This window comes from Ambystoma mexicanum, chromosome 4q (assembly GCF_040938575.1).
Source record: "Ambystoma mexicanum isolate Mex_15411 chromosome 4q, UKY_AmexF1_1, whole genome shotgun sequence".
Taxonomy (NCBI): domain Eukaryota; kingdom Metazoa; phylum Chordata; class Amphibia; order Caudata; family Ambystomatidae; genus Ambystoma; species Ambystoma mexicanum.
The window spans coordinates 845325570-845352192 of record NC_090928.1 but is presented as its reverse complement, the minus strand read 5'-3'; positions in this window follow the sequence as shown (position 1 = coordinate 845352192).

Here is a 26623-nt window from a genome sequence, read left to right as displayed (position 1 = left end):
CTTAGTCACAAAAGTTGTGATTAATTGGCTGATGCAGTCAGGGCCATCAAATTCCCAATAGTTTTCCCTAGTCAGATGTTTGGCATAAATATAGTTTGGGATGTGTATCCCTATCTCTTGCATGTACTCCATGTCAAAGACTGTGGGCCTCATTACGAGTCACCCGGTATGGAAATAACGGTGGCGGTAAACCCGCTGCCACCATTGTTTCCATACCGGGGGATCTCGAGTCCTGCAGACAGAGGTGTCATTCCTGCCAGGTCTGACCTGGCGGGTTTAACACCACCCGCCTGCAGGCGGAAGTGGAAACACCGGCACCATCACGAGATGGTGCCAGTGTTTCCACTTCCCCATTCCCATTCAGTCCTAGGCGACTGAATGGGAATGGGGATTTACCAAATTCCGCCTCCAGAATTCCCTGGTCACCGGGGTCGTAATGCCCCGGTAATTCCGGGAATCATGGAGGCGGAATGGTAATACGAGTCTGGTGGTAACCTGCTAGTTTTTCCGGCTCAGTTACCGCCGGGCTCGTAATGAGGCCCTATGTATTTCTCTGTCTTGGGTACATCTTTTCGGGGTGTCATATAACACATGTGTTTATCCATCGAGACAACTTCCACCTCACAGCGGGGACAGACCCTACCCTTACAATTATGGTTGACCTTTATAAAACGGCTGCAGGACCCACAGTCTGTTTTAAGATGACATTCTGCTGAACCTTGAGATGCTTTCTCAATGTGCTTTTGAAGACATTCTTCGGACCTGGCAAATGTTTTACACTTGGGACCTTTAAAGCCGGATTCACTGATCATGACGCACCCGTCTCTCTGACACATGTTGCAGTGGAAGTGGCACTGGTGAGCCACCTTATTGCTATATATGTGACAACAATGAGGGCATAAATTCTGAGCCCTGAAGATTCCATAATAGTGCTGTTCGTGTAAAATATATACAGTGTTCTTATTAACGGTGTCACCTGCCGGGATGTATTTCCAAAGCCTGTCCTCATTATACAGAATTTTGATTGGTACTCTGAAGTAGTCTTCAAATAAATGTAATTCGTTAAAAACAACCATGATATCAGGGGGTATACCGAGAACTTTGTGAACCTCCAAAGCCTTTGTATGTATTTAGCCATCAGTAATAGTTCTAGCCTCCAGCAGCCCTATAATGCTCGCAGCCATACATATTTTCAAGGACCCATAGTTAAAATCCAAGAGTCAAAGTTTCTTCTTGGCCACAACCATACTGTAAAGTATTTTCTTCAGGGGTCTGTACACGCCTTTCTCTCTAAATCGGACAACCACAGGCACTAGTCTCAACGGTTCTGTTACAGCTAGCTCCGCCTTACTTTGTAACAATTTTCCTATGGTTTCTAGAAACTCCAGAACATCAAAGGTCTGACGAAACAAGCACCTGGTGAAAAGAGGATGGTTTAAAACCGTACTGTCTAAACGGATCTGGACAAAATCATTAAGCCTGACCTTTTCAAGGATTTGTGAGACAGACCTTTCAACTGCCTCTGTTGTCATTAATAAACCTTGTCCGGTAGATCATAATTGATCTAAATTTACAAAGCGGAAAACTTCATAGTATTCAAGACTTCTAAACTTTGGTAGATCCCTCTGGTATGTTCCCATTTTCAAACGTTTCTAAAATATTTTCTGCTGCCTGCGGTTTCGAAACCATTTTAAACGCCAAGTCGGTAAATCTTTTACAGGTAAGTGCCGCTTTTCAACAGGGTTTGATGGTGTGATTGTAGCCTTCAACACTAGCATCGGTGTCTTAGGCTTTGCTCTTAAGTCTGCAACATTGTACACAGGCAGGAGTGGACCGAGGATGTTAAAGACGTTGTGGGGCCTGCAAAATCAGACCTGGTCTGTATAAGATTTTTTAACAACCGTTTCTTTTTTTTAGTGTGTTTTTAAGCATTGGGTTTTTTTATTTTTCATTATTTTTTTAGGTGGGGTATTCGCCCTGTTTTTAGATTCCTTAGTGAAAAGTACATGTTTGGCCTTAGAAACACGCTTACGCATAGCTGATAAAGATTTTTTAACAAGGCAGTGCTTCAATCTACAGGCCTGGCATCACAATCTAATGTTGTTACGCGGCTCTAATAAATGTTTTCCTTTTTGACTTTTTAAAGCTGCTAACCAAAATAATTGTTTAACAACACTACCCCTTTTAGAGTCTCGAGTATTTACACAGGCGTTTGGTGTATTAAGATGTTTAGACTTTGGGGAATTTAAGGTCTGTTTATTATGGTCTGTGCAATAAATGACAGTTGTACGGCGCTGCTTGTTTACACCATTGGGCCCTCTGTAAGAAAGATCAAGGGGTTTCGGGACATAACCTGATCCTCCGATAACAGAGGCGTATTCAAAATCTTGAGGCTCTATTTTTAAGGGGGAGTCTGAAATAACTATGACTGGCTCTTTTAGGGGTGAATCAGTAATTATTATAACAGGCTCAGAATATAGGGCGGCACTGGTGCTCTGGTCAACACAAAGGCATTCTAGATCTTCAGAATTAGTAACACACAGCTCACTGTTGGGGTTCGTTGGTGAGAACACATGCGGTGGGGTGATCTCCCCAGGGTTTTAGAGCTTACAATTGGTAACACGGGGCTCTGTATAATGTCACCCCCGATCTGTGCCTCCGGGGTAGAGCTAACATTCAAAGGGTCTAGAACAGTAGTGCTGTGCGAAGGCATACAAGATTCAATACGCTGAGGTATGGGTGTGCTGTGAGCTTTAACACTTTGTTGATTAGAGGTCATTAGAAAATGTTCACCCCTTTGAGTCCCCCGCCCCTTGTTAAGAGACACCCTTCCTTTTTTTAAAAGATATAAACCTCCGGCTTCCCCATAACCATAGCTGTTTGTGGTGTACAAGGGTTGTGTATGCGTCTAACCTGCAGTCTTCTGAATGTCTGACGGTAGGACCACAGAGGTTGCTTGCACTAGAACTTATTCCTCCTGCGCAACACAAGACCCTACAATTAAGCAAAATAAAAAACAGCTTTAACGAGGTATTACAGAAAAAAAGTAGACCAAACAATACTCTACAATGAAATGACAGGAGATGTCTATGGCGTCGCAACACCATATTCAAATATTAACAGGTGTAACTGAGAAAATAATTAGCTGAGCAATGCTCTAGAATGAAATAAGAGGGTCTGCCTAGGGCATTACAAAAACCACATTGAAATATTAACAGACGTAGCTGTGGAAAAAGGCTATGGTCGTTAGTAGGCATACAAAATGTACAATGTGTATCCCCCACAGGTTGTTTCCGCTTTAGTGATGAGGCCAACGGCGATGATCCTTCAGAGTGTGAATCTGAAAAAAAAGAACGGTTTACTCCTTCAGCTTCCAACCATGCATCCATGCTACTTCCTTTCTGCTTTTTACACAGACAACCAAAGTTTGGAAAAACCAGCCTACAGGAAAAAAACATTCATGTTTTTTACACTGTTGACCTTTAACTAGCATATCCCTAGTGACAAACATCATTACCTATTACGATGACCGGTGCCTCTCTCAAAACCTTCGAAAGCCCTGCATCCGGACACCTTCCTTTGAGGTAGGCGTAATTGTGATCACCCGGCTCTGGCTCTGAAATAAAAAACATACATCACATAAAGATAAAACAATTCATTAAAACTCACTGGTTATCTAACTAAACAATATTTAACTGTGTAAGAATATCTAACTACTTAACTAGTTAATGAAAACATCACCAGAAAAAAATAAAACCTTAATCTACACCCATAACCTTGTATAAACTGGGCTATTTTCACACAACACACAGAATTATTAAAATACTCACTGTAAGTCTGTATGTTCTGAACCCCATTTCCGTCCAGTATTTCAACCAGTAATTCCGACCCTCTGTAGCAGTCACTGAAGCCTGCATCCAAAGCCGCGTAGACATCGCCTATGATATGTAAAAACATAAGATAAACACATCATAAACCACAACACATACCCAGGCCAAACACATTTTATAGCACCTGTTTTTGTATAAGGATTTGCCAAATAAATTAACAAACTGTTTTGAATTTATAACATCTCAGCTGCGTGCTCCCAACTTGCTGAGCTACCCCTGCTGGTTTCTGCTGTAGAGCATGTTTATGGAGCCCTTAATGTACTATCAATGCCATGCATTACCAAAAGTATTTTGTTTGCACCCCTACCACCTGTGTGATCTTCTGATTTACACCGCTGAGCCTGTAATACACACACTTTGTCCCTGAATATCAGCCTATAAACCACAAGATAACTATAGGCCATACATATTTTATAGCCCCTGTTTTTGTATAAGGATTTGCCCAAAACAAAATAACAAACTGTTTTAAATATACACCATCACAGCTGTGGGCGTACAACCTTTTGTGCTACCCCTGCTGGTTTCTGCTGTAGAGCGTGTGTATGGAGGCCTTGATGTACTATAAATGCCATGAAATACCAAAAGTATTTTGTGTGCACCCCTCCCACGTGCGTGATCTTCCGATTTACACCCCTCAGCCTGTAATACACACACTTCGTCCCAGAATATAAGCCTATAAACCACACATAACCCTAGGCCATACACATTTTATAGCTCCTGTTTTTGTTTTAAGGATTTGCCACAAAATAAATTAACAAACTGTTTTAAATATACACCATCACAGCCGCGGGTGCACAACCTGCTGAGCTACCATTGCCGGTGTCTGCTGTAGATCGTGTGTATGGAGCCTCTTGAAAACACAAGAGCGCAACCTCCTGAGGACTGTAAATGTGGTGGCCTTGGATGATTCATTCATTTTCAGCCCTCAGGAAGTTGTGCGCGTGTGTTTTCAAGACTGCAAGCATAAACACAATGCTTAAAACAGATGAAAGTTTTCCAGGGTTGGATTTGTATGAAACACTGAGTCCCAATCCAACCGAGACTCATGTATTTTTAAGGGATACAAAAAGGCTGTGGGGTTTTACAGAAGCCTTTTCAAGACTCTTCAAACCTAACATAAAACACAAAGTCGAATGCATCCAATAAAATGACATTTTCACAGAGATTGGCCTGTGGTAATTCAGTATACATTTTGTGCACAGAGTTTGAAAAGGCTTCACAGTTTATATGTATCCAGACCTGGAGGCATGGGGAGCCATTATCAGCTTATTTGGGAATCTGCAGAATTGCATACGGATGCCCCAGCTCTCTCTACTTATAAGCTGATAATTGCTCTCCATGCCTCCAGGGTCCGGCAATCCAATCTTCCCTCTGCCCAGCCAGCAGATCACAGATATACATGTTGAATTAGTATCTGGCTTTCCTTTAAAAAATACATTTTCAAAGAGCAGTGCGGCTGCGGGTTGGGGTAAGGGAGTCCACTTTATAGTCTGCTACATGCGCTGGTTAGTATTTACACTGGCTATCAATGGTGCATGTAAACAATTCCTGTGACAGGGATCAACGCTCTGAGCACAAAATGACGGTTTGTTACATTCAGATAAAAGCATATACTTCTGGTGATATGTTGTTGAGGCCAGCATACCGTAATCCCCTCTAAACAACATAGGTGCATGTGCTTTAAACATAAACATAGACAACTCTCAAATGCAGTTAAAAAAGGCATACCTGGGATGGTTAGAGGATTGAAATCTATGTTGTCATAAAAAGATGGTGCTGGATAAGCCTATCAAATGAAATAAAAAAATACATCACTCAAGCTTTAAATATGTTAGCTATCTGTTACTCTTTTCAAAAAGGCTGTCATGGCCACAGGCCCCAGAACACAAAAACCACACCATCTAGTGATGGGGGCAATGAGTAATTTGACTCACTTATGTCCCTTTCGGACCCATAAACACAGGGGCCCTGGCTTTATTCAGTCCTGGCGCCTTGGTGCCAGGCTCATATAGAGATGTGAGCAGGAACACTTTATTTCAGTGCAGGAGTGCTTTTATTTTACAAGAACTTTCCTGGAGCTTAAAGCCTTTATTCCAGAGAACATCCTCATATGCTGACTCATCGGGTGTGGCTCCCTAGACCTGGTCTGTATGTGCTGACTCATAGGGTAGAGCAGGGTGTGGCAGGCAGGCTGAACCTGGTGGGCGTGGCTTCAGAAGCTCAGCTATATAAGCTGCTCTATCCTTAAGGCCGGTGCTTCGTGTTACTGTGCACTCACGTGAAACGTGACACTCACTGCTGCTTGGACCAGTTTACTTACCTTTGAAACCAGGTGTTCTCCTGCTTACTCATCTCCAGGAAACTGGTGCTTCATCACTTCATCTTCAGACTCATCTCCTGACATCCAGTGATCTTCATCCCAACGCCGCAGCACTGCACTCAGCATCCACAAACTCGGACTCGGTGAAGAAGAAGAAAGCCAAGGTTAGAACATCCGTCCTAGGGCCGCGCCGCATTTGAACCCTGCGCGCCCCCTAGTTAACAATTTACCAGCTAATGTACCGCTGCAGCTTTGTTCATCGTTCCCTCCGGCTGCCGCCTCGAGCTCCGCAGCTTCTGCCGGGCTGGCAACATCACCTGCAAGGGAAGAAAGCAAAAGAGCAAACATCAAAAGCGGAACGGACAGCAATACAAGACAACAAACTTTACAATACAACAAAAACAGATGAGCAAAGACAAAGGCAAACAGGAACACTTACCTGAAGTATAGTGGCTTAGTCGCAGCAGGACTGAACAAGGGACCAGTGAAGGAACACGGTCCAGATCATATAAGTGCCCCTGCCAGAAGCAGCAGGATGGAGTGCTCGCCAAAACTAATCAACAGGTGAGCTTTCCAGGGACAGCGCACCCCACGAGTACCACGGTTTGGGAGAAGGGGTCTGGCAAGGGATCAGGCGCACAAGCTGGCATACTCACGCCCCCTATTCTCCACACAGGAGCAGTCCCGAGCAGCATCACCTATTACCACCAGTCACCACATAAGCACAGAGGGCGAAGTTGGACCCGAGCGATCTCACCCCCGGGAGGGCTGCAACCATGCCCCAACGCCTCTGCAGAGACCTGGTGAGAGTAACAAAGGGTCTGCAAACACTTACTTCATGATTTGGAGTATCCTGCATTCTATCTTTCACCCCAGGTGCTCACAAGCAGCTGCAAAAATTTAAAATGTCCGAAAGACCAGACAGTGCTCCAAACTCCTATATATAGTTTTTGGGAACTGGCGGGATTTCTAGACCACGGACTTGAGGATCACTTGACACCAAGCCATCTGCTACCTTTTGAGAAATTACCCAACAGGCCCTGGGCCTTAATACGTAGATCCTGTGCGATGTGGGCCAAGATGTGTTTCACTTTCGAATGCTGTGGAATGTAGACACATATATATCAAGGGACGCATTTGTTGGTCACAGTTGTTTTTTAAAACTGAAACCACCCTGTAACCTCAAGACATTACATCATGGGTTTGTTTCACAGCCCGGACAAGCATCGCCTATAAATAGAACCAGCCCGTGGCTCAGACAGCTTGTGCAGGCTTGCAGTCCGGAGCCATGCTGGCCCCTCAGGACACAGATCCTTTTCAAAGAAGACACGCAATGATTCACAAAATCCTGTGTGCTCAGAACTAGCACATCCCTTTACCCCATTATTATTTTGAATGAATGATCTGGTTAATGATATATAAATATTTTAAGAAATATGATTTAATCATTCTCAGAATATTTCATATCCTATATAAATATTAATATCCATTTTTATTGTATTAAATATGCTTTTTTTCCACGGTTGTTACCAAAGAGAAACACACACCTCTGCTAAATGCTAAACACCTCCTCTTTAGCAAATTGACCATAACCTCAAAGAGGTGAGTCTTTCAGGCGAAGCACACTAGCCCACTTCTGGAATAGGTCACCCCTCATGTTTAGACTTCCGGGGGAACTCAGTGGGGGCCCTAGGGACTATAGGCTTTGGGGGGGCCTCCCAGCTAGCACCTATGATGTCACATCCAGGGTAACACAGCCTCTGGGGCCTACGTTTTGGTTAAACATCACTACATCACTTCCGGGATAGGCTTTATGCTAGGGTGGGATTTCCGGGTCACCCGCATGATGTCACTTCCGAACCGGGACTTCCGCTTGGGCGGGACTTCCGGGATCACAGGTCGTTCCCACCTGTCAAGCGTTAATTGCTGATGAAAGGTATCATCTTATTCTACTCAGGTAAAGTAGGCAGACCAATGTACACCGCAATGGATGAAAGACTCTCCCAAAGCACTGCTGCCACAAAGTCTCTCTCCACAATTCACTGTGTTTTCTGCAAAAACTCTGCCTCACTCCGCCATGGTTCCAGGTGAAGTAGGTGTACCGATGTATGCCACAGTGGATGAAAGATTCTCTCAAAGCACTGCTGCCCCAAAATCTCTCTCTACAATTGAGTGTTTTCCGAACACACTGCCTCACTCTGCCATTGTTCCAGGTAAAGTAGGCGGACCGATATCGCATCAATCGATGAAAAACTCTCCCAAAGTGCTACTGCCCAGGGTCAGACTTGGACAAGAAATGGGTGGTCTTCAACCCCTCATCTGTGAATCAAGTCAATTCACAACTTTACAGAAAATGCTACTTATGGAGGCTTAATGGTGTTTGTTGCATGTAATGTTTTGTGTAAACACTTGAGAAAATGAGTGATAACATTCCTTTTCCATGGCCCCGGCATTTGATAATGATTTGTTATTTAAATAGCGCGTTAACTAAAGCACATATTTACATAGAATCATTACCAACCAAAGTAGTTCATACTCATTTATCAACATCTGATTAATGAAAGGCTGAGTTCGCCTTGCCAGGATTTGAACTTGCTACCTGCCGATCATGAATAGATCGCAGCAGCGCCAGTCAGCGCTCAACCTGCTGGTCTACATTACTGGAATAAGCTAGGAAGAGCAAGACGTTCCCTCCCTTCCTTCCTCTTGATTTGCTTCTTTCTTTTTTCTTTTGTTCCTTCCTGTCTTTCTTCCCCTTCTATTCTCTCCCCTTTCTTTCATGGGCACCTTTCCTCTCCTCCTTTCCTTCCGCTCTCACATTGTTTCCTTCCTGTCTCCCTAACATCTTTCCTCTTAACTTTCCACCCCATCCTTCCACCCTCCTTGTTTTTGTCTCTTCTGCCATTCCTCCTTATTTCTTTCCTTCCTCACTCTCTGTAATTCCTACCCCATTGATATGTTGGAAAATAGCAGTTAAAGATAAATTATTGTGCATGGGTCAACAGGTTAGGGTGCACTTGAGTCGATTGCAATGATGGGCTCTACAGCATTCTTGAATCACAGCTGATACCAAAGGACAGCTGCATCAGCATTCCCATAGGTAAGACAGCATGAGAGTGTGATAAATCCATGTTCAGACAGAAGCATTTAATCTAAGCATGAATAAACCCCACATCTGGACCTGTCTAGGTATCCATATCTCACGTGTTTTGGGGCCAGGATTTACAATGCTTGTATGTGTTGTCTAGTGTTGCGGGTAAGGTGCCAGGAAAGGGTGATGTTCGCAAGCATGCAGTTTCAGCTACGACTTAACAATGCCACAATTCACCACAACCATGGTGCCACCACACAACTCATACAACAAGAAAATATAGTGACCCCACAGGGTGTAAAATACAGGTGATGTGGTATACTAATTACCGATACTCACCTCACTTTTTCAAACCTCAAAAAACAAACAACTAATGTACGACACTGTAGCATACAAGAAAAATGCCACAGACTAGTCAACAGATCTAGCACAAGGTTTCCCTTGGAGGATCACTTTCACTTAGGTCTACTATTTTCTGATTCCAAGGAGTGTCCTAATTAGCTCTGGCTCTATATGTTCTACCCCTGGTTAGCAAGTGGTCATATCATCATTGCTATACATTTAACACTTGAATATTAACCAGAGTCTTGGCTATAATTCTCATTATTTTAATAGAAAGCATAAAACAACTTTTGGTGCACAAACTTCAGTGACTTTTTACACAAAAATTATTATTTCTCAAAAGATACATTAATTCGAATATAATCTTTCGATCAGAATGTCAACATTTGAATTAATCATGCACCATAGAGAACAATAAAAAGTTAAGTACAAGTAAAACAAAAAGACCGTACAAGTATTTTTGACAAAAAGACCCAATGAGACAAAGTTTTCATTTGGACAAAATCTATGAATAACACAAGAAGTAAATTCTATTCCTATGGCAGAGGGATATTATAACATTACTTAGTTTTCACCCTATTTTGGTTTTACATTGCTTAGTTTTCAACCTACTTAGGTTCTGAAAATCCACATGTGTGTTCGCCAAAAGGCCCCAAATAGAGAAAAACAAAAACCAATTATTGTTCCTTTATGGGGTTTAGGAATAGATAACTAGAGTCAACTAAACTTATATATTCACACTAAACTACTGTTTCTTACAGTACTGCTCAGGTCACCACACAACTCATGCCACTCAGACAATCCCCAATCTAAAGCAATACCACACTACGGTTACCACCTCCCCAATTCCACCCAATTCTACAGTGTGAGAACCATCCCTCGTTAAATCAGGGTAATGCACCTAACCTACAGAGGTGCGATTGCTGGCTGGAAAATTAGGAAAACCTGTCCTCAGCACTCCATGTGATGCTCATAACACTATGACACAATGTGGTGCAGAACTTGCACTAGCGATAAGCTGACTTTAGATCGCTGTATTTAGACTTTAGTGAAGTGAGAAGCTCTCACTTTCCACAACTTCCTGTTTTCTGTTCAAAACGATGAGAAAACATGCAATAAACTTTATGTCCCTCAGGCTCCCTCCAAGGCACACAAATGGCCCAAGAAAACAGCCCTTGATGCAACTTCAGAAAGGGTCCTCAATGTAGCCACTGAATCTAAACCATACACAGCCTCTGTGAGGTCCCTTACTGAGGGGCCTGTAACAAAACTCTCAATGCACAGGGAAGCACGAAGAAAACATTGTTTCACATAATTTTGTGTATTGGGGTTCAGCTGTGCAAGTGCCCAGGCACAACAAAAGTTAGGATCTGTACATGCATCCATATACCCAATATATGCTAAAGCAGGCTGTTTGGAATAAGGGCCAGCGTTTAGATGCCAGAGACCGTGACTAACGCTGGAATAAACAAAACAGAGCTTTTAAGAGAGAATAATGATCGTACGCCTCAGGTATCAGCAAATGCAACCGTCTGCAAGCACAAATGTTCTTTTTATTTCACCCACCCTTGACCTGCAAACGTAAGGAAGAAGCAGTGTGCAAGGCATTCTGGCAAATCGTTTTTAAAAATTAAATTAGTTTTGCTGACTGCCTTAATCCCCATATTCTGGATATATAGTACATTCTGAAATACAATCCTATGGCTTACAGAACGCGACAGCTGTATGCTGCAAAGTTTGGAAGCAAGGTTGAACACTAGGATCCAAAGCCAACATTTTGGACTCAGAGTAAAAGGACCACATTATGACAAATTATAGTGCATACTTGTGCTTGCCACACTTTATACCTAATGCAGAAGTACAATTGAATGTCTGTGTCCTATAATTGTACCATGGAACTTAAGAAAACTGCAAGAAGCACTGTGAATTGGACACTCCTAGTCAACGGGCATGCACAAAATACACATATATACGGAAATATTTATTACAGTTTAAGGGAAATTTCAATTTCTGTATACTAAAATTATGAAGCTTCATCCTGGCCTGTAGCGGTTTGTCCATGTCCAATTTCAGACATTTTTAGAAGATAAGAGTTTTCGCTCATGGGTAAAAGAGAGACATGTGGCGTGGATGCAGTTTGTTTTCAGTCTTAGAGAGCTTTCAGAGAGGCTCGATTATGTCCTGATAAGTGTGACATACATACATACATACATACAATCTCACTGCATGAAGAAGCCAGCAGGTATAGACCCAGGGATGCTCTGGTCGAAATATAGAGCTTCCTGCACATATTTATTGTGACACTGGAGCCACCTAAATGCTGTACCGTCACCACTCCCTCCCATGCCCACCCAATTTAAACCTTTACAATTAACCACCTTCGCCTTGCTTTTTTAACACTGACACACTGAGTAGCATCAAATGCCTTTACCACTGGGCAGCACTGAGTGTTGTCACCACAGAACACCATCACATTCACATGCCTTTAACACAAAGCAGCACTGACAGGAGCCTAGCACCTATAATAGCATTGTAAACATCTCTTTCACTGGGTAGCATCACAGAGCAGAATTAATGTTTTATACATTAGGCTGCACATTTAGTAACTCTGTCCTGACTTTGCCGCAGCAGATAAACACTTCAGAACCAGTCCCGCCTGATTTGCCTGAACTGAAGTCGGACCTCCTCCATTTGTGGAGCCCTCCCACCGAGTAGCACCCCAGGCTATATTAAAATGCAAATAACAAGTGCAGACTGTCTCGGACTTGCGACCAGAAACCCAGTGCCCACTAGTGAGCATCAGTGGGGCTGCCTCCAACAAACCAACTGAGCTGCACCATAAACGCCTTATGCAAAGACGAGCCCCTAACAACCCCTGTGCCCACATTATGAGAAATCAGATTCAATTGAATACTTGGGGCCCGGCTTGATAGAATATGGAGGGTGGAGACAGGAAGATAAAGGTAAAAGGGGAATGGGAATTTGGAGCCGGTCGATGCTTCAATTAGTAGAATGAAAGATGCACAATGATACTATTTCCGAAAACTTCAAATTAACCAGGATACCTAGGCCCTGCATGCGCCACCAGGACAGGACCTTTCACCTTTCCCTGCACCCGGTCTGTCCAGGGAAGCTCTTGCATGTGGGCCAAGTCCACACTACTTTAAGTGTGTTGTTCTGGCATTCATTCAAGTTGGCAATCCTGCATGTGCACATTTATGTACACACAAACGGGTCGTTTTGGGATTCAGTGTTCCCCTCTGCCATGGTGCACTTTTGTAAGGACTAGGACTACTACAAAGGTCGACCCTCCACTGCTGTCTAGCCCACACTCTTATTTTATGTTAGGTGAATTCTTTACGCGCACGTTCGCCCAGAGCCATCTTGGCGCGTGGAGGGAAACATCAGGACCGCAGCCCATAAACAGTTTAACAAAAGAGAGTGATTTTAAGTAAGTGACGGAAATCCAGATGGTTTTCAGTCAGTTTAAGTCTAAGTGGAAGACTGTTCCAAAATTTGCCAGCCGCTACCGAGAAGGCCCGGCCACCAACTCTCTGAAGGCGGAATTTGGGAACTAAGACCAAGCTGTCACCACCATAGAGATAGTAACAATTAATTACAAACACTTCACTTAACTGTTCTCGTTCAGAGTGACTGCCTCTTCTCTGACTCCCGACCCCCGCTAGCCCATTCAATTGTATGTTTGAATTACTTACTGTGTGTAACCAACGTGCACAAATTCTGGCTACAGAGACTCTCCATTGCAGTTTACAGCTGGGCCAGCGAGTTCAAATAGGCCCCTCGTCATTGTCGGGTGTGCTTTGCTTGAGGCCTGCTCCCTCCTCTGTCATCAACACTTCCTTTCGAATATCTGCGCATTGTGCTGTGTGTGGCACCCAGCAACACACCAATGCGCATGACGGCCCACGCGTCTTGAGCATGATTGGCTGCCACTGCCAGCCTGCTACATATCAACAGGCCCTGAGAGGGCGAGGCTCAAGAGTCATCCCCGGGTCAGCCCCGCCCTGCCCCCCACCCAAGGCAGGCAAAAGCAAACTTGATGTAGAGTACACCCCCACGACAGGAATTGTTAGTGTTCGCAAAGAGAACGTGAAGCTGCCTGCCTGGCGCCAAGCCAGTGGATGGCTGGGGCACTGGCAGCCCCACGACTCATGCTATTGGTGCATCATCAAAGCAATGTTAACTCTTACTAAGTGTTAACCTTTCTTTGATGATGTTCTCAGACTGACACTGTGTGCATTCTAATCATAAACACATCCATTTGCCGCTGTGCAGCGAGCTGGCGGCATGCTGTGTGAGGCAACGTAACAAGTACAACTTCAGTTACAAAAATCCAGCCCAGCTCAATGGATATTAATGTGGCTCCAAAAACCGGCCCCAGAGTCGCTTATAAAAGTGCATTTTGATTCGGCCGGTGGCAGAATGGGAGATAGGGCAGTCCGCTCCTGCGCACAATCCCCGTCAAAATCCGAAATTGTGTGAAAAAACCACTATTTTCAGACATTTACCCCTGCAAATCCACCTAAACATGCCACCAACAACACACGTTCTACCTTCCCGCGTTCCCACAGGTGTTCCAAAGAAAACGGTACCTCACATGTGTGGGTGCACCTACCTGGGTACAAAGGGAAAAGAATAAACCACTGCAATCCCCCAAAGTGTTTGGGGAGACGACCTACAGATTTGGGCCTGTGGTGTCGCAGTCACCAAGGAAAACAGTGAACCCCATGCATTTCCCAAAAGAAGAAACTCGTGGGAATCTACAGAGGTCTGACTTGCGCAAATCGCCCCAAAATGTATTACCCATAAGCCTCTGCAAAGTTTGAAATTTGGGGCACAAAAACCTAAATTTTCAGACATTTCCCACTCCCAACCCACTGAAACACGCTGCCAACAACACATGTCCTACCTTCCCGTGTTCCCACAGGTGTCCCGAGGTGTCCCGACAAAAACAGTCCCTCATATGTGTGGGTGCACCTACCTGGGCACAAAGGGAAAACGCTAAACCACTGGTAACCCCAAGTGTTCGGTAGAGCAGATTTTATGGGATTTCGCTCTTGTGGACAACCTACAGATTTGGGCCTAGGGGGTCGCAGCCACCAAGGAAAACAGGGAACCCCATGCATTTCTGAAAAGAAGACACCCGTGGGAATCCACAGAGGTCTGACGTGGGCGAATCACCTTAGAATTTATTACCCACAAGTCCTGGCAAATTCCTAAATTTAGGAAAAAAAACAAAATTTTCAGACATTTCCCACCTGCAAACTACTGAAACACGCCGCCAACAACACATGTCCTACCTTCCAACAGTCATACAGGTGTCCGGATGCAAATGGTACCTCACATGTGTGGGTGCACCTATCTGGGTGGAAAAGAAAAGTGTCGACCATCCACAAGTCCAACGGAAGACCCGGGAGCCCCGGCAGGGTCCCCGTCCATTCTCCGAGGGAACTTCTGTAATGCTGCCTAGTCAGAGCTCCAGGCTGGTCGGGGATGATGTCCCTGGCCTTAGGTGGCTGTCCCTCATGTGGGTTCTCCGTCCACAAGTTCAGTGGCAGTTTCAGGAAGTCTCAGCAGGCTCCCCATCCTTTCCCAGAGGGAGAAGGTTTTCTGTGTTGTTTTCTGCACAAGAGTCCATGTGGGACTCCTGGCAGTGCTGCTCTTCCTCTTTTTGGTCATGGTTAACAGACCCTTGGTATACCCTTATGGCACCCATGGGTGGGGGTAAAACCCTATACCCCTAATGTATGTTTTTGGGCACCTGTCCGTGCCCCACAGAGCAGGGTATGGGCTGGTGGCAGCTCCATGCTGAATGTGACAGGTGCTCTGAGTATCCTTCATTTTGGGATACCCAGGCCCTGCCATTGGAATCAGTTGATTCCTGATGGGAGACAAGATGGCCCCTGTGGCCTCTTGCTTTCTATTACCTGTTACCTTGTTTTCCCAAAGTCCTGGGAAGCCCTGACCCTGTCCTTTCCCCTGACTGGCTGTTGGGTGAACGTTACATATATGGTATTGTGGGAAGTCCAATCCAGACTGGCTGGAGCCTTCCCAGTGACTGTATGTTGTGGGTACACCCATAGGGAGGAACCTGGGATAATAGAGTGTGTGACCAATATGTTATTGGTGTCTGGTTTCTAGTATGTGACACAATGAATGAGACAGCCCTGCCTGAAATTGGTTTGAATGCAGTGTGGAGTGGTGAATGGCTGGGTGCTTGTCCCAATCCACATCCCTTGTTGTGAGTGTCTGGATGAAGAAGAATGGCCTGAATGCACTGTGAGCCTGATTGTCTGCCTGCCTACATGAATGCCCTTCTGAATGATTGGCTGCTGAGCCTGGCCCAGCAGTGTGAATGAGAGACAGAACAGTATATCTGGGGACCTGTCATTTACTGGAATTGTTCAGAATATGAAGTCAAAACTTGATGCTTGATCTCAAAGCCGAGCCGGAAGAAGAAGGTTTAACTGCTGTTTCCCTTTGACGCAATCTGAAAGCTGCCGTGCCTTCAAGAAACTGATCCAAGAGAGGACCTGGCTACGAGGGCAGAGGACCATCGTGCACCAGCTAACCTTCACCAAGGCTCCCTGGAAGACAGGCCTAGAAAGGCTGCCGACCGGAGACAGGGACTGCTGAGAAATCTGAAGCGAAGCACCCAGACATTGAAGTCCATCACCGTCGAAGACCATCATCGTCTACCGGAGCCGCAACGCTCCATTGCCTAAGACACTTTGAATCAAGGACTCCCTTGCTCATCACTGTCGACCGCTTTGTCCCGCCGGAGAAAGTCAAGGTCGCCACCGAAGTGAGGATAATCCGCCAGTGGGTTTGCCACCACCCAAAGTCCTCAAAGGCGCCGACGAAGATCCGAAAGCCAGCTGTGGTCGAGTCCTGATAGCCAACGCCAGACAACGAAGACCTGATACCCTTGCTGGGCCAACGTTCTTTAGTGACTCTTTGCGGCAACGAACTATCGTCGTCGAGGTGCACTGCACGCCTCATCTTTGCAGGATGTCCACGACCTATCCTCAAGGAGCACCACCAGGACCGAAGCTACTGCATCGACACCATTGTTCATTCTTTTCTTTGAGGGATTCCAACGATCCGAGGCTCCTTCCTTAAAGAGAGTTCACTCAAGAAGTATCCGTCGACGAACCAGAGTTGAACTCTGCTAAATCAGGTACATTGGGGTAGTAGAACATTTGTAGAAGAAAATAAGACTCTGCTAAACAATTTATTCTCCAGGTGTTGTCAATATACTTTATTTACAGGATGCCCAGGTGGGGGAATCCTCACACAGAACTGTGTTTAGTGGTAGGGGCCCAGTATTCTGTCAATTGTTTAACCAACTTGTTTTCCTCCCAGGTCTATGGTTGATACTTTATATTATTGTATGCTATTTGAAATTGTCAGCAGTTGCTGCATTTTAATGGAGTCAAAGAGTAATTGTTGTGCCACATAAAAATTGAACATTTATCATTATACTATTGCCTGAGCACAAAGTGTGTTATTGTGTGTGTATATAACTTGAACCTTATTTAGAACTGTGTTATCACTAACATAGTGTGTGGACACTGCTTTGTGGGGGCTTGGGGACTACACTAAGAAACAGCCTGCATCACCTCCTGAGAGCTTAAGCCTTGATTGCTCGCCCATAGCTACCGAATGGAGAATCTTGACTGGGGTGCTCTGACCTTCTACTCTGCCATATAGAGGGAAGGAGTACAGACAACCCCCCTCCAATCTTTACAGTCAGACCTCTTTGGACACCCACGGGTGTCTTCTTGTCAGAAACGCATGGGCTTCCCTGTTTTCCTTAGTGGCTGTGATACCTCAGGGCCAAATCTGTTGGTTGTCCACGAGACCAAAAACCATAAAAATGTCTTCTTCCCAGACCCTTTGGTATACCAGTGGTTTACCCTTTTCCCTTTACGCCCAGGTCAGTGCACCCACACATGTGAGGTACCATTTTCGTCGGGACAACTTTGGGAGCGTGGGAAGGTAGGGCATGTGTTGGTGCCGGTGTGATTCGGTGGTTTCCTGGTGGCAAATGTCTGAAAATAGTGTTTTTCCCCAGAATGTTGAACTTTGCCGGGCTTTGTGGGTAATAAATTCTAGGGCGATTTGCGCAAGTCAGTCATCTTGGATTCCCACAGGTGTCTTCTTTTTGGAAATGCATGGGGTACCCTGGTTTCCTCAGTGGCTGCGACACCTCAGGGCCAAATCTGTGGGTTGTCCACAAGACCAAAAACCGTAATAATTTCGTCTTCTCATGCCCTTTGGTATACCAGTGGTTTACCCTTTTCCCTTTACGCCCATGTCAGTGCACCAACACATGTGAGGTACCGTTTTTGTTGGGACACCTTTGGGAACATGGTAAGGTAGGACATGTGTTGTTGCTGGTGTGTTTCGGTGGATTCCTGGTGGTAAATGTCTGAAAATAGTGTTTTTTTCTGCAGAATGTTGGACTTTGTCAGGCCTTGTGTGTAATACATTCTAGGGCGATTTGCGCAAGTCAGTCCTCTTGGATTCCCAAAGGTGTCTTCTTTTCAGAAATTCATGGTGTTCCCTGGTTTCCTTGGTGACTGTAACACTCCAAGCCCAAATCTGTGGGTTGTCCACAATGCCAAATCCTGTCTGCCCTAGGGCGTTTTATCTACCAGTGGTTTAACCTTTTCTTTTTTTGCCCAGGGAGGTGAACCAAATACATGTGAGGTACCGTTTTCATCGGGAAACCTGTGGGAATGTGGTAAGGTAGGACATCTGTTGTTTCCGGCATGTTTCAGTGGTTTCCTGGTGTCAAATGTCTGAATATTGTGTTTTTTTCCCTACATTTTGAACTTTGCCGGCCTTGTGGGTAATACATTATAGGGCTATTCACTCAAGTCAGACCTCTTTGGATTCCCACGTGTGTCTTCTTTTCAGAACTGGATGGGCTTCCCCATTTTCCTTGGTAGCTGCAACACCCCATGCCCAAATCTGTGGGTTGTCCACAAAAGCCAAATCCAGTCTTCCTAGGGCGTTCGATATACCTGTAATTTTGCCTTTCCCCTTTGCGCCCAGGTAGGTGTACCCACACATGTGAGGCACCTTTATCATTGCGCCACCTTTGAAATTGTGGAAAGGTAGGACATGTGTTGTTGCCTGTGTGTTTCAGGGGTTTCCTGGTGGCAAATGTCTGAAAATTGTGTTTTTTCACCAGAATGTTGAGATTGCCGGGCTTTGTGGGTAAGAAATTCTAGGGCAATTTGCGCAAGTCAGACCTCTTTAGATTCCCACAGGTGTCATCATTTTAGAAATGCATGGGGTTCCCCGGTTTCCTCAGTGGCTGTGACACCCCAGGCCCAAATCTGTGGGTTGTCCACAATGCCAAATCCAGTTTTCCACAGGGCGTGTCATGTACCAGTGGTGTAGCCTTTTCCTGTTGCGCCCAGGTAGGAGCACCCACACATGTGAGGTACTGTTTTCGCCAGGACACCTGTGGGAATGTTGTAGGGTAGGACATGTGTTGTTACCAGCATGTTTTGGTTGGTTCCTGGTGTCAAATGTCTGAACATTTAGTTTTTTTACCTAGATTTTGGACTTTGCCGGGCCTTGTGGATAATACATTCTATGAAGATTCACGCAATTCAGACCTCTTTGGATTCCAACACGTGTCTTATTTTTAGAAATGCATGGAGTTCCCCGTTTTCCTCGGTGGCTGCGACACCCCAGGCCCAAATCTGTGGGTTGTCTCCAATGCCATATCCAGTCTTCCCAGGGCGTTTGATGTACTAGTGGTTTAACCTTTTCCCTTTGCGCCCAGGTATGTGCACCCACCAATATGAGGTACTGTTTTTGTCAGGACACCTGTGGGAATGTGGTAAGGTAGGACATGTGTTTTTGCCGGCATGTTTTGGTGGTTACCTGGTGGCAAATGTCTGAAAAGTGTGTTTTTTTCCATTTACGAAAGTCAGACCTCTTTAGATTCCCACTGCTGTCTTCTTCTCAGAAATGCATGGGGTTCCCTGTTTTCCTTAGTGGCTGCGACACCCCAGGGCCAAATCTGTGGGTTGTCCACAAGACCAAAAACCATTAAAATGTCATCTTCCCAGGCACTTTGGTAAACAAGCGGCTTAGCCTTTCCCCTTTGTGCCCAGGTCAGTGCACCCACACGTGAGGTACCATTTTCGCCAGGACACCTTTGGGAACAGGGGAAGGTAGAACATGTGTTGTTGCCAGTGTGTTTTGGTTGTTTCCTGGTGGCAAATGCCTGAAAATTGTGTTTTCTTTCCTACATTTTGGACTTTGCCAGGCCTCGTGGGTAATAAATTCTTGGGCGATTTGTGCAAATCAGAACTTTTTGGATTCCCAAGGGTGTCTTATTTTCAGGAATGTATGTGTTTCCCCGATTTCCTTGGTGGCTGCGACACCCAAGCCCAATTCTGTGGTTTGTCCATAATGCCAAATCCAGTCTTCCCCAGGGCGTTTCATGTACCAGTGGTTTAGCTTTTTCCCTTTGCGCCCATGTAGGTGCCCCCAATCATATGAGGGACGGTTTTCATCAGGACACCTGTGGCAATGTTGTAAGGTAGGACATGTGTTGTTGCCGGTATGTTTTAGTGGTTTCCGTGTGTCAAATGTCTGAACATTTTGGTTTTTTACCTACATTTTGGACTTTGCTGGCCTTGTGGGTAATACATTCTATGAAGATTCACGCAAGTCAGACCTCTTTGGATTCCCACACAAAGCTTCTTTTTAGAAATGCATGGGGTTCCCCATTTTCCTCGGTGGCTACAACACCGCAGGCCCAAATCTGTGGGTTGTCTCCAATGCCATTTCCAGTATTCCCAGGGCGTTTGATGTACTAGTGGTTTAACCTTTTCCCTTTGCGCCCAGGTAGGTGCACCCACACATGTGAGTTACTGTTTTTGTCAGGACACATCTGGGAATGTGGTATGGTAGCACATGTGTTGTTGCCGGCATATTTTGGTTGTCTCCTTGTGGCAAATGTCTGAAAAATCTTTTTTTTTCCATTCACGAAAGTCGGACCTCTTTAGATTGCCACGGGTGTCTTCTTTTCAGAAATGTACGGGGTTCCCTTTTTTCCTTAGTGGCTGCGACACCGCAGGGCTTAAAATGTCATCTTCCCAGGCCGTTTAGTATACTAGTGGTTTTAGCCTTTTTCCTTTGTGCCCAGATCAGTGCACCCACACATGTGAGGTACCGTTTTGTTGAGACACCTTTGGGAACCTGGGAAGGTAGGACATGTGTTGTTGTCGGTGTGTTTCGGTGGTTTCCTGGTGGCAAATGTCTGAAAATAGTGTTTTTCCCTCAGAATGTTGAACTTTGCCGGGCTTTGTGGGTAATAAATCCTAGGGCGATTTGCGCAAGTCAGACCTCTTTGGATTCCCACAGGTGTCTTCTTTTTAGAAATGCATGGGGTTCCCTGTTTTCCTCAGTGGCTGCGACACCTCAGGGCCAAATCTGTGGGTTGTCCACAAGACCAAAAACCGTAATAATTTCATCTTCCCATGCCCTTTGGTATACTAGTGGTTTACCCTTTTCCCTTTACGCCCATGTCAGTGCACCCACACATGTGAGGTACAGTTTTTGTTGGGACACCTTTGGGAACATGGTAAGGTAGGACATGTGTTGTTGCTGGTGTGTTTTGGTGGATTCCTGGTGGCAAAAGTCTGAAAATAGTGTTTTTTCTGCAGAATGTTGGACTTTGCCAGGCCTTGTGTGTAATACATTCTAGGGCGATTTGCGCAAGTCAGTCCTCTTGGATTCCCAAAGCTGTCTTCTTTTCAGAAATTCATGGGGTTCCCTGGTTTCCTTGGTGACTGTAACACTCCAAGCCCAAATCTGTGGGTTGTCCACAATGCCAAATCCAGTCTGCCCCAGGGCGTTTTATGTACCAGTGGTTTAGCCTTTTCCTTTTTTGCCCAGGGTGGTGAACCAAACACATGTGAGGTACCGTTTTCATCGGGAAACCTGTGGGAATGTGGTAAGGTAGGACATGTGTTGTTTCTGGCATGTTTCAGTGGTTTCCTGGTGTCAAATGTCTGAACATTGTGTTTTTTTCCCTACATTTTGAACTTTGCCGGCCTTGTGGGTAATACATTATAGGGCTATTCAAGCAAGTCACACCTTTTTGATTCCCACGTGTGTCTTCTTTTCAGAACTGGATGGGCTTCCCCATTTTCCTTGGTAGCTGCAACACCCCATGCCCAAATCTGTGGGTGATCCACAAAAGCCAAATCCAGTCTTCCAAGGGCGTTCGATATACCTGTTTTTTTGCCTTTGCCCTTTGCGCCCAGGTAGGTGTACCCACACATGTGAGGTACCTTTATCATTGGGCCACCTTTGAAATTGTGGAAAGGTAGGACATGTGTTGTTGCCTGTGTGTTTCTGGGGTTTCCTGGCTGAAAATTGTGTTTCTTCAACAGAATGTTGGTACTTGCCGGGCTTTGTGGGTAAGAAATTCTAGGGCAATTCGCGCAAGTCAGACCTCTTTAGATTCCCAGAGGTGCCATCATTTTAGAAATGCATGGGGTTTCTCGGTTTCCTCGGTGGCTGTGACACCCCAGGCCCAAATCTGTGGGTTGTCCACAATGCCAAATCCAGTCTTCCACAGGGCGTGTCATGTACCAGTGGTTTAGCCTTTTCCTGTTGCGCCCAGGTAGGAGCACCCACACATGTGAGGTACTGTTTTCGCCAGGACACCTGTGGGAATGTTGTAGAGTAGGACATGTTTTGTTACCGGCATGTTTTGGTTGGTTCCTGGTGTCAAATGTCTGAACATTTAGCTTTTTTACCTACATTTTGGACTTTGCCGGGCCTTGTGGATAATACATTCTATGAGGATTCCTGCAATTCAGACCTCTTTGGATTCCCACACGTGTCTTATTTTTAGAAATGCATGGGGTTTTCCGTTTTCCTCGGTGGCTGCGACACCCCAGGCCCTAATCTGTGGGTTGTCGGTGGATTATATCCAGATATCCAGTCTTCCCAGGTCGTTTGATGTACTAGTGGTTTAACCTTTTCCCTTTGCGCCCAGGTATGTGCACCCACATATATGAGGTACTGTTTTTGTCAGGACACCTGTGGGAATGTGGTAAGGTAGGACATGTGTTTTTGCCGGCATGTTTTGATGGTTTCCTGGTGGCAAATGTCTGAAAAGTGTTTTTTTCCATTTACGAAAGGCAGACCTCTTTAGATTCACACTGGTGTCTTCTTTTCAGAAATGCATGGGGTTCCCTGTTTTCCTTAGTGGCTGCGTCACCACAGTGGCAAATCTGTGGGTTGTCCACAAGACCACAAACCGTAAAAATGTCATATTTCCAGGCCGTTTGGTATACCAGTGGTTTAGACCTTTCCCTTTGTGCCCAGGTCACTGCACCCACACATATGAGGTATGGTTTTTGTTGAGACACCCTTGGGAACCTGGGAAGGTAGGACATGGGTTGTTGCCGGCGGTTTCCTGGTAGCAAAATGTCTGAACATTTACTTTTTTCCCCGAAATGTTGGACTTTGCTGGGCCTTGTGGGTAATAAATTCTAGGGTGATTCATGCAAGTCAGACCTCTTTTGATTCCCACAAGTGTCTTTTTTTTTAAAATGCATGGGGTTTCCCATTTTCCTTGGTGGCTGCGACACCCCAGGCCCAAATATGTGGGTTGTGCCCAAAAGCCAAATCCAGTCTTCCCAGGGCATTCGATGTACCAGAGGTTTAGCCTTTCCCTTTGCGCCCAGGTAGGTGCACCCACACATGTGAGGTACTGTTCTCATCAGTACATCTCTGGGAATGTTTTAAGGTAGGACATGTGTTGTTGCTGGTGCGTTTCTGTGTTTTCCTGGTGGAAAATGTCTGAAAATATAGTTTTTGTCCCTACATTTGGGACTTTGCCGGGCCTTGTGGGTAAAACATTCTAGGATGATTTGCACACATCAGACCTCTTTGGATTCCTACGCATGTCTTCTTTTCAGAAATGCATGGGGTTTCCCATTTTCCTTGGCGCCTGCGATACACTGGAAGACCAAATCTGTTAAATGTTCACAAAGCCAAATCCAGTCTACCCCCGGGCGTTTGATGTACAAGTGATTTAGCCTTTTCCCTTTGTGCCCAGGTAGGTGCACCTACACATGTGATGTGAAGTACTGTTTTCGTTGGGAAACTTGTGGGAATGTGGGAGGTAGGCATACGTTGTTGCCGGCGTGTTTCGGTGGTTTCCTGGTGGCAAATGTTTGAAAATGTAGTTTTTTTTCCTACATTTGGGATTTTCCGGGCCTTGTGGGTAAAACATTCTAGGGTGATTTGCGCACGTCAGACCTCTTTGGATTCCTATGCATGTCTTCTTTTCCGCAATGCATGGGGTTTCCCGTTTTCCTTGGCGCCTGCGACACCCCATGCCCAAATCTGTAGGTTGTCCACAAAGCCAAATCCAGTCTTCCCCAGGGTGGTTGATGTACCAGTGGTTTAGCCTTTTCCATTTGCGCCCAGGTAGGTGCACCCACACATGTGAGATACCGTTTTCATTTGGACACCTGTGGGAAGGTAGGCATATGTTGTTGCCGGCATGTTTCAGCGGTTTCCTGGTGGCAAATGTCTGACAATTGTGTTTTTTCCCTACATTTTGTAATTTGCCAGGCCTTGTGGCTAATAAATTCTAGGGCGATTCGCGCAAGTCAGACCTCTTTGGACTCCTATGGGTGACTTCTTGACAAAAACGCATGGGGTTCCCCATTTTCTTTGGTGGCTGCAACACCCCAGGCCCAAATGTGTGGGCTGTCCACAAATGCCAAATTTAGTCTTCCCCAGGGTGGTTGATGTATTAGTGGTTTAGCCTTTTCCCTTTGCACCCAGGTAGGTGCACCTACACATGTGATGTGAGGTACTGTTTTCGTTGGGACGCCTGTGGAAATGTGGGGTGGTAGGACATGTGTTGTTGCCGTCGTGTTTCGGTGCTTTCCAAGTGGCAAATGTTTGAAAATTGTGTTTTTCCCTCAACATTGTGAAATTTGCTGGGCCTTGTGGGTAATACATTCTAGGATAATTCACGCAAGTCAGACCTCTTTTGATTCCCACGGGTGTCTTCTTTTAAAAAATGCATGGATTTCCCCGTTTTCCTTGGCAGCTGCGACACCCCAGGCCCAAATCTGTTGGTTGTCCACAAAGCCAAATCAGTCTTCACCAGGGTGTTAGATGTACCAGTGCTTTAGCCTTTTCCCTTTGCGCCCAGTTAGGTGCACCCACACATGTGAGGTACCATTGTCGCAGGGACGCCAGTTGGAATGTGTGACGGTAGGACATGTGTTGTTGCTTGCGTGTTTCAGTGGTTTCCTGGTGGCAAATGTCTGAAAGTTGTGTTTTTTCCCCCTACGTTTTGTACTATACCGTTCTTGTGGTTAATACATTCTAGGACAATTCTTAGAAATGCATGGGGTTCCCTGTTTTCCTTCGTGGCTGCGACACCCCGGGGGCAAATCTATGGGTTGTCCACAAGACCAAAAACCATAAAAATGTCATCTTCCCAGGCACTTTGGCAAACAAGCGGCTTAGCCTTTTCCCTTTGTGCTCAGGTCAGTGCACCAACACGTGAGGTACCATTTTCGCCAGGACACCTGTGGGAACAGGGGAAGGTAGAACGTGTGTTGTTGCCGGTGTGTTTTGGTTGTTTCCTGGTGGCAAATGTCTGAAAATTGTGTTTTCTTTGCTACATTTTGGACTTTGCTAGGCCTCGTGGGTAATAAATTCCAGGGCGATTTGTGCAAATCAGAACTTTTTGGATTCCCAAGGGTGTCTTATTTTCAGAAATGTATGTTTTTCCCCGTTTTCCTTGGTGGCTGCGACACCCCAAGTCCAATTCTGTGGTTTGTCCAAAATGCAAAATCCAGTCCTCCCCAGGGCGTTTCATGTACCAGTGGTTTAGCTTTTTCCCTTTGCGCCCAGGTAGGTGCCCCCACACATCTGAGTGACGGTTTCCATCAGGACACCTGTGGCAATGTTGTAATGTAGGACATGTGTTGTTGCCGGTATGTTTTAGTGGTTTCCGTGTGTCAAATGTGTGAACATTTTGTTTTTTTACCTACATTTTGGACTTTGCTGGCCTTGTGGGTAATACATTCTATGAAGATACACGCAAGTCAGACCTCTTTGGATTCCCACACATATCTTCTTTTTAGAAATGCATGGGGTTCCCCATTTTCCTCAGTGGCTACGACACCCCAGGCCCAAATTTGTGGGTTGTCTCCAATGCCATTTCCAGTCTTCCCAGGGCGTTTGATGTACTAGTGGTTCAACCTTTTCCATTTGTGCCCAGGTAGGTGCACCCACACGTGTGAGGTACTGTTTTTGTCAGGACACCTCTGGGAATGTGGTATGGTAGGACATGTGTTGTTGGCGGCATGTTTTGGTGGTCTCCTTGTGACAAATGTCTGAAAAGTGAGTTTTTTCTATTCACGAAAGTCAGACCTCTTTAGATTCCCATGGGTGTCCGCTTTTCAGAAATGCATGGGGTTCCCTTTTTTCCTTAGTGGCTGCGACACCGCAGGGCTAAAAATGTCATCTTCCCAGGCCATTTGGTATACTAGTGGTTTAGCCTTTTTCCTTTGTGCCCAGATCTGTGCACCCACACGTGTGAGGTACTGTTTTTGTCAGGACACCTCTGGGAATGTGGTATGGTAGGACATGTGTTGTTGCCGTTGTGTTTCGGTGGTTTCCTGGTGGCAAATGTCTGAAAATAGTGTTTTCCCCCAGAATATTGAACTTTGCCGGGCTTTAAGGGTAATATATTCTAGGGCGATTTTCACAAGTCAGATCTCTTTGGATTCCCACAGGTGTCTTCTTTTTAGAAATGCATGGGGTTCACTGTTTTCCTCAGTGGCTGCGACACCTCATGGCCAAATCTGTGGGTTGTCCACAAGACCAAAAACCATGATAATTTTGTCTTCCCATGCCCTTTGGTATACCAGTGGT